Here is a 10,021-nt window from a genome sequence, read left to right on the forward strand (position 1 = left end):
CACAGTGGACATCAGACGTTGCTGCTTGCAGGTTAATTGCAGAAAGTACAAAATCTGAATTTAATTTCTGACCTTTTTTTCCCCTGTCGTATTTTTAATTTTTAAAAACTATTTTGCTTAAAGAAGGATCCAGGTAAACAACTGTGATATTCATGCAAATTGAAGGATGAGGGTCAAAAAGACAGAAGTGTAGTTTGCTTGTGCTCCTAAAGGATTACTGTGATGTAACCCCAGCTGGCAACTAAGTACCACACAGCTGATCACTCACTCCCCCTTGGTGGCATGGGGAAACATGCAGAAACAGCACAGATGCTTTGAGATGTACCTACTTTGATACGGACATATTTACAGCCACATATACTTCTGCATGTCTTGCTCCCATGTGGACTCATCCACAGGCCACTGTTCCTTTGACTCAAGTCCTTATTGGAGTTCCAGCCTGTCCGGTACAGTGGCACAAAACACAGCGATGCCATGGCCATCAGCCAGCCCAGGCACATGGCCATTGCTGTTATAAAAACGTTCCCAGACACAGGAGAGTAAGATGATCAGCAGTACAGCACTACAGCAAGCAGCGAAAGCAAAAAGCAGCCACTAATGAGTGCTAGACTCTAATATACAGAGGGGCAGGCAAGCACAGGAACCTGCTGATTAAGAGATAAACAGTTTTAACAGCAATAAATGCAATCTATCACTTTCCAATCAAATTTGTTGTTATCTTGAACCCTTCAAGCCTTACACTGAGTACCAGAAAGGACTGTTGTATTTCAACCCCAACAGGCAACTGGGCTGCTCACTCATTCCCCTCTGAGTAGGATGGGAAAGAGAATCAGAAGAGTAAAAGAAAACAGGTAGGTTAAGATAAAGACAGTTTAATAACTTACGTAAAAGCTGCATGCTCAAGGAAAGCAAACCAAGGAATTCATTTACTACTTCCAATGGTGTCCTGGGTTCAGGAGTAGCAGTCATTTTTCTCCTTCTCAGTAGCTGGTGCAGTGCTCTGTTTTGACTTTCGGCCTGGGAACAGAGCTGATAACACTGGTGTTTTGGTTTGGCCGAGGACTTTTATGAGCCTCATTCTCTGCCAGGGAGGGGGAGGGAAAGAAGGGGGGGGAGTGAGTGAACGAGCTGGGTTTAAACCACGACAAATGGTCAGGCAGGTGTTCAGCCATCTCCAGGAGAACAGGGCTCCATCATTCTAATGGGTACTTGGGAAGACCAATGCTGTCACTCCAAATGTTCCCCCTTCCTTCTTCTTCCCCAGCTGTACATACTGAGCATGATGTCATATGGCATGGGATATCCCTGTGGTCGACTGGGCTCACCTGGTCCTGCTGTGCCCCCACCAACTTCTTTGTGGGCCCCCAACCCACTCACTGGTGGGGTGGCACAGAAAAGGCCTTGGCTCTGTGTAAGCACTGCTCAGCAGTAGCTAAAACATACCTGTGTTATCAACACTGCTCTCAGTACAAATACAAAACATAGTCCCATAGTAGCTGCTGTGAAGTAAATTAATTCTATCCTAGCCAAAGCCAGCACAAGGAAGCAGAAATTATTATCTATAACTTAAAATTGAAATAATTGATAATAATGTAACAGGCTAAAAATGTCAGCAACGTGGGTCATGATTTTTGCACGATCATTAACTGAAGTTTGTAGCTAAGTTTCACTATCTTTTTAATATTGTCTTTTATGCTATTAATTTAGGAGACAGCTTGTTGAAAATATTTTTATGACTCTGTTAACTCCCCTCAAACTGTTCAGTGTGTGGTTTTAACTATGTGACCTTTGTGTCTTCCCTTGCTATGTGCACACCAAAAGTTAGGCTGAATTCAGAGAGAAAGTATGTGTCCTTTTCTGAGGTTCATGGTTCATCTATTGGTTCATATAACTTCAAAGAGACAGTTCTGACATAAAAATTACGTTTTCCCACATCAAAGTGACCCAGTCAAAACTTCCATCTAAAATTTTATGAGGCCTACAGCCTAACTCGTTAAAAGAACCCAAGAGGGTTTAGATTACAGAGCGCTATTTCTGACCAAATAAAGGGCAGGCAAAGTTACAAGGATTTCTAAATTTCTAATGAGGTCAAGGAAGTGCAGAACATGAGAGGAATCTAAACATTATTATAATTTTCACTGTGTGATGCAACTCGCATATACGTAATTTTTTGAGTCCAGTGAACTTCAAGGTTAATTGTGATAACCCTCAAAGTAAAAAATGCAACAGGAATCAGCAATGTTAATGTTCCTCCTAACATTACAGGAGGAAATTTTCTGGTTTTGTAGTGCTGAAAAGCCTCATTTACAGAGACTGGGAACTGTCTTACACAACAATTCCATTTTCTTGATATAATCATGGCTTTGGATAGCCATTTACATAATGACATTATAGGTCTGTAAGAGAAACAGGATTATATTATTCCATAACAAAGTTACTGAGGTTTTGGTATTATACTAAGACTCTGTTTTACATATGACTTTATGAGAATGCTCTTTAAAGGAAATGATTTGCTCATTATCACACTGCTCTTTTTGAGGTCTTAAGTACACCTCTGAAGCCCAGGCCTTTGCTAACTGTCTGCTGGTGACAGTTGTCAGTTTCACTCCATATCACTATGGTCAACAAACTTTCTAAATGTGTAGCTTGTCTATTACTGTCCCCTGCATGCACATATGAGAAGGTGAAGAGCAATAAGCTGAATATCTTTATCACACATGTTTCTTTACAGGAATATTTGATTATTGTATAAAGTGGTGTGTGCAAAAGAAGAAGATATCCCATGAATTCGGAGAGGAATGATGGGCAGTGAATAGTGATCACATAGCGGGAATGGTCCTCTCTGTGGGGGATGTACTTCCTTGTAGTCAGTCCCTCCATAGTGGTGAATACTCTGCTTGGAAAGGTTGCATCAATAATGGGATTCACTTAAAATGAAGGTGTTGTCTCTGAGCTTTTAATTTTCAGTCATAAATCTTTGCCAGAAACATAAATAGCTCTCTTGAGGTTTCCAGATCTGATTATCATGCAAAGTCTCTTTGATGACTGTAGTAGCAAAAGAAAGTGAAAATAAATCCAAATGTACGTGTAGAGTTAAGAATCCCTTTGCAGCCCGGAGATGTGAGATCATATCTGTTGTCATTTTTTACTGTCTAGCCATTTATGAAGTGCTTATCCAGTGAAGATGTAATAGTTTTCATTTAAAATCTTGGTACTAGATATTTAGTCTGAGACCAGCTGTGACACTTAAGTATTTCCTGCTTTGATGAACCAGATGATGGTATAATCTAATTAGTCTCCTCATGAGAAGCAGTCAGATGTATGATAGCTTTCCTATTTAAGAATCAATAAGATGGCAAGATGGTAAAATCTGTCAGGGCATCTGTAACATGAATGTTTTATTATAAAAAAAAGGAAGCTTCATACAGATCTGATTATAGAGGATTACTTATCTTGCTTTGTAATAGGAAGGGATTAGCAAAAAGTTGTTATCCTTTTTCATACTCTGTATATTTGTGTTGTTTTGAGAGAAGCGGGTATGTGAGTAGGGTTTACAGATGCAAGTATTAAGTTTTCTTTCTCTCAGGGTGTACTGTAGGTGATGGCTTAATTTTTGCAAAACCTTTATTCATTCTCACCTCTCTGCATAACAGTACTTGGAGGTACATGTGATGGTTCTCAGCTGGTATGGACATAGGCAGTTCCACTGAAGTTGGTGAAATGCCAGTTTACATGAGCAAAACCATAGCCCTTTGCCTGACGGATCCTGGTGTCCACTTTCTCTATCACTGATGATCCCTTCTGTGATTTTCTCAGCTTATTTGAGCTGTAGAAAACAATAGACATCTTGGTATAAGGTGGGCATTGTATTTTCTAAACCATCTGTGACTATTTTTTGATTCATCTTTTTCCATGTGGCCTCAGCCTTTTTACTCTCTGCATCAGAAGTAGATCCTTCCATGTCTTGCAGGGGCATCAAACCAAACCATAACTACAGTCTGCATGTGTTTATACTGAATCCTTTGCCTTGAAGGAACTGAGCTGCTGCTAGTGGTTAACGGCATTCGCAGTTTCCTGTCTAGTGAATGTTGCAGCCTTGTGTTATGATCTGGATTCATATCCCACCTCTTGTAGAATTGAGCTACAGCCTGCTCTTGCTACTTAACACTTTTAACCTCTTTTAGATCTTTTATTGATCATTAGAAACACCACAGACCACAGTTTTAGAAATACTGAGCTAAGTGTCCAGCAATTCTCACTTCTATGTCACAAGGTGTGCTGGAGCTATGCTTTCTCGTTCAAGGTAACGCTTTCACCTGCAGACATTCCCTTTTATCTGCTTGTCCTAGTATAGCTTGTTCATGTTTCGATACAAAACTGCTTAGATTGAAAAAGACCAAATATATCAGGAGGCTTTCTAAAAGCAGGTAAAGCATTTATCTGCTTCAGTTACAAGTATTCCAGTTCTGTCTAGGAGACCTCTATGACTAGGGAGAGCTTATCATGCAGTTCTCCCACTGGATGGAGATCTTTAACGTATCATTTGTGAGTAGTAGGTCTCTTCTTTGACATTTACAGTTGCTGTTGCCATTTCTTACCTCCTAACATTTCTAGGCAGTGCATCTTCCAGGAAGGCCTGAGCTGTCTAAGGCTGAGGCTCACTTGCCTCCTCTGGGAAGTTGTTTTGCAGTTTCAAATACCTCTGCTATTCATAAAAAGGCAATGCGACTTTGCTAGCCCTGTGGAGTACATCTGTCTCACTGACTCACCAAGAGATGCTGAAAACAAATATACTTGCCAATCCTGATAGCAGTGCTTGGTTGGTTGCCTGTTTCATGCAGTTGGAAGCACAAAAGGAAGGCTTCTCAGGAAGGCCTTTGGGCAGACGGGTCAGGATAGCAAAGCCCCTCAGGATAAACAGCAGCTCAGTGGCAGCAAGAGCTAGACTGGTGCTGGTTCATTAGAGGAGGAAACACTCAACTACCACAGGAGGTGTCAGACTGAATCTCTATGTAGGAGAAGAAAAAGGATTGTTGAGTAGGACCTACAGGGCCTCTAGGAAGACATGACATGTAGGTAGCATGCAGTGAGGGAGCTTTTATGAGGATCTCCAAGAGAAAAAGTAAGAAGTCTATATAAAGAATGAATTTCAAAATAAAGGGTCAGTATAAAGGTTAGGATTTTTCATGAAAAATTGTAATGCCAAACTTGTGTTAAGAAAGCAAGTCTCCACTACTAACCTTTAAAATAATTAGCAAACTTTTACTTGTTTCTTGGAAATTTTAACTATGATGAAGATTCTGGTTATCTTGTGTGGTCTGAACTCACTGATGGGTTGTTTTCTCCTCCCAGTTTATGTTGGCAGTATGCTCAGCCATGCATGATGCAAAATGCTTAGCCATTTATAATGCAAAAGATCAGAAAGGCAACTCAGACCTTCAGCTGTTTTTCGAGAGCTACCTTTTACATGTTCATTGCCGAGTAAAAGGCATATGTGCAAAGCCTCTTTTCTGGTTTATTCCATCTTTGGGGGCATGACTGTAGGTGAAGAATAAAAATAGAAGGTCCAGAACAAGACAAGAAAAGCAGAAGTGATGGTTTCCAAACACTGCAATGAAAGGTAATGTCTAAAAAAATGTAATTTAAACAGATGGTGTTCTATTAGACAATGTTGTGGTATGTTGTGGTTGTCGTAGCAGTTGGTCTTATGTCATGCTAGACCTAGATTTTCTTGGGATTCATTTATGCTTTCACATGACTTTTTATGACAGAACATAGTCATCTGACTCTTTAAAATCCAGCTGAGACAAGGGTATTGTATTTCTTTAGCTCTAAACAATACAAATGCTTAGCAGGTACAGCTGGTAATTCCTCAGCTGATTAGTAGAACAAAATGAGTTTTGCTTGAGAACTTTATTTTGCTTAACAGGTAGTCTATTCATTGTTCATTCATTGCCAGTCTAAGCTTATATTTGCAGTGTACAAAGGTTTTTAAATCTGCTAAGTATCCGATAGAGGTTTTGTCTTGCCAGACAGCCAAAATGGATGGACACTATTAATGCTCAGCTCTAATCTGACTATTGCTTACAACAATGACAAAAAGATCCCAAGAGAGAAAAGAGTCCACATTTGCATGAAAGAAGATGTGCTGGTTATCAAATGAACTGAAAGCAGATCCAGATGTTACTGCAAGTTCTTTTGCTGTGTGTGCTCAAGAAAAGTATCCAGTTTCCTGTCTTACTTGGCATGCTCTTCTAAAAACCCTCTGTTGTGTTAAAACTGGTTGTCAACTGAAGAAAAGCAGCAAATACTGAAAACCACTGATGGTGGCACTAGAGGCCTATCCCTCTATTCTACTTCCCAGAAAGCTAATAAAGAACATCAAAAATAGATGTTATCAGGCCATCAAGAATTAACAACATGCAGCAGATGGCAACACCTACCCTTTGCTATATATCTAATTTTAGCCCAGACTATTTACCAGAAAGTTGTGGCAAAGGTTAAGGAATCCAGCACTGAGGAGTGGGAAGTGAGTAGAGGCAGAAGGGAGTGGAGAGGTTCTCTCTCACTTCTGGCCCTTTCTTTTTTAGTTATCATTTTAACCAGTGGCTTTGTACACCATGACTACTCTCAGTGAAATGAATGAAAGTGATCGTTTCAACCTCAAACTAGTTAGAAACTACAGCACTTGAAATCTATGACATACCTGAGAAACTGAAGCTGTATTTTATGGCTCAAACGGAGATATCTCCCTGAAGGTATTATTAGGTGAAATGCAGTTCTGTTATACAGTGTATATGTGGGGTGTGTGCATGTACTTGTGGGTGTACATATGTATATATTTTCACTTGTGTGTTGTCCTTACCTAGTACTTTCTCTCTGCTTTACTCATTTTTCTTTCCTGACACTAGCAACAGTGTGATTTAGGACAGTATACGCACATTGGTGCAGGTTGGATCTGCCATTCTTGTGACTGATCATCTAGACTGAGAGCATGTCCTTACTGCAGGCTTAACTCAGGCTTCCACCCACATTTTAGTACAAATCTCTCTGTCAGCAGAGCACTTAAACTTTTCACCTGGGCTTTCTGAGCTCTGAACAGATGTCTGGTGGCCCAGCAAGGAGCACAGGCTAAAACCAAGATGTTCTTGAAAGGCAGTCTCTGAATGCCTGATTTGGCAGTCCCAGTCTGGTACAGGGAATGGCTGCAAAGACTGGGAGAGAATGAAGGACGTTGAGGTTTCTTCCCCCAGGGTGAAGGATGCCACTGGCAGGGCCAGCAAGCCCCACACCAGATGAGTTTGAGACTAGGGGGTCTGGTTTCTCAGCTGAAGAAGCTGGTGCCATCGCTGGAGGTATCCACCCTGGAGGCTGCAGACCCCCAGCAAGTGAAATCTGGCCTTTAACAGCCTCTCCTCTGTCTCCCTCCCCACCACCCTTCACTGAGGACAGACCGTACTGACTTTGCTACAGATTTAGCTCACAGTTGTGCATGCTCTCATTCCTGCAGTGCAAGAGCATTGTCTTGATGTTAACCAAGGGACTTACTGGATTCTCTGTCTCAACCTCCACTGTTTATGAGCCTTTTCTTGCTTGACCCCTGCCAGATCCTTTGGCCATACCTTAAATTTGCCCATGAGTCCATATCGTGAAAATGCAGAGGTACGCAGATTAGAAAAGAGGTGAAATTTTCTGAAGAAGATTGCATGTAAGCAATAGGAGGCTTTTCTCCAAAGCACCAGAAGACACAATCCTTCCTTTGCTCATCCTCTAAGAAGGTCAAGTGTAGACTTACTTTCTTTTTTGTTTAATTGCCATTTCACAAGCTGTGTTTCCTAATAGGAAGTTCCATACACAAGATATTTAAAATGCTTCTCTGCTGTGGATGCTTTGTATGAACAGCACTTCAGTGAGAAACGAACTGCTCCAAGTTGCACCAGTGAATGAAAGTGGCTTGAATACCTGGTTCTGATACACTGACAAACTACTGTGAGTTTTCTGTATTTTGTGCCTGCTTTGAAGTGCCTGAAAGTTATTGGGTTTTATATTTATTATTTAACAGACTTTATCCTGGGAAGACAGCTCCGGCCTTTCAAGTTGGTTGGGATTTTTGAACGTTTTTCAAGAATAAACAGTTTACAGACCTTTTGAAAGTTACGTTAATGGAAAAAGGGCTGTTGATTTTTATAAGGTTCAATTTTCACATTTGCAGTTGGAAAGATCATTCATAAGGAATCATTTGAGAAGTTTTGCATTTTCCTTTATAGGCCTGCTGCAGATTTCACAGGTCAATTTCACAGATTTCACATTTAATTTCTGTGCATATTTCAGCATTAATATTTTTTGAGGGATGCAGATAGCCTTTTGTGAGTAGTCAAAGTCTGAAATGCTTGTCATATTAGTTATGTAAAGCACGATTTGTTATCCCTGAGTGAATTTAGTAGCACTGATGATTACAAAGTACGCAAGAAACACCAGTGATGCCAGTAATTTTTGTGTAAGTGCTAACCCACATGAGCATTTAAGACAGATAGACAGTTATTAAAGTAGCACAAATGTGTATCCCAGGATTCCCAGAGCTTCAGCTTGTATTTGTATAACATCAAGTGAAATCAGTTGCTGGTCAAATACTGCTCTGGCAACTGAGCTTTTCCTATATTTTATTTTCTCCTTTTTAGTTAATGCAAACAGTTGAGAAACAAAGGGAAAAATAATTTTACGTTTTCTTATTCCCATGCCCTTCAGGTCTCAAAAAGTTAATAACTTCTAATAAGTTCTATAATAAAGCAGAGAACGTCTGGCGTTTAACTTCACTGCAAACCTGGAGCACAAAAAGGCCAATTTTTGCCTTTATCCAGCTGACTGCACCATCCTTGGACTATGAGCAATGAGCCAGAGTCTGATTTGCTTCCTCAGCTGCCTTACACTGCAACAGGCCTTAAAAAGATACTTTCTAGCACTAATCATGTTGAAATTAAACTTTCAGAGGATTCATTCAGGTTGAAAGTTTGAATATCTTCAGGCACAAGAGGCAAATGCCATTTCTCTAAAGGCCTTTATTCTGCAGCATGCTCAGGAACTAGCAACAGCCTTGAGTTAATTGAATGCAGTTTACGAGAGAAGTGTGACATAGCATGCAGGTGCAATACAATATATTCAAGTATTTGTCCATATGTAAGTAGTTAATTGATTGTGTTGCTATGAGGCACAATTCAAGGTTATTTTATTATCCTTACATAAAGCTGTGCAATTACAAAATCATACAGGTTGCAAAATACATTTAAGGGCAAGGTAGGCTTAACTACAATGTTGCAAATTACAATGGATTTTTTTTGCTTGTTATTGTCTTACTGTGCCCTTCATAGCTCAGAGACAGCATCTACTGCTCAGTGAAATCCTCATTCTATTTAGTTTTTCTTTTGGGAAGAGTGACGGTGAAAGAAATAGTGGGTGGTTTCCAAGGGCATGCATTCATGCAAAAAATGGTTTACATTTAGAGTCCTGATTCTTGACCAGTCCCAACCACTCATGTATTATGATTTAAGCCTTTCAGAAATACAGAGATGTTAAAAGAAGCCTACCCCAAAATCCTATACAAGGGTTTGTTTCTTTGTCCTCTCTTTCTAAACCTTTTAAACCCCTTTTTTGCATGACCATGAAGTCTAGAAACATACGTAAAAACTGAGATTCTCCTGGAAGTTATTATTCAAAAGTCTGGGCAAGTGCTGAAATAAGACTTTTAATGAAATTGTGAGAGGTTGAGTCTCCTTTTTCTTCTACCTAAGAATCCATCTGGGCTCTGTGAGGCTGATGTGAAGATGAATGCAAAAGTAACACTCCATCTTACGTTCCCTTTCTTTACGTCCAAATACATGAAACCAGAGAGGCCTTGCTGGGCTAGAAAATTTTGCATTTTGGATGGAATCTCTTTTTTTGGTCCTGTCAGCCATCACTGTAGCTGCAGCCAGCACTGCACTGGATGAGGAGCAACATGGGACAGGAGGCAGAGGGCAGACGGGAC

The sequence above is a fragment of the Neopsephotus bourkii genome, unplaced genomic scaffold (assembly GCF_033783945.1).
Source record: "Neopsephotus bourkii isolate Nb327-2 ecotype Australia unplaced genomic scaffold, CSIRO-AGI_Nbou_v1 NB_846, whole genome shotgun sequence".
Classification (NCBI taxonomy): domain Eukaryota; kingdom Metazoa; phylum Chordata; class Aves; order Psittaciformes; family Psittacidae; genus Neopsephotus; species Neopsephotus bourkii.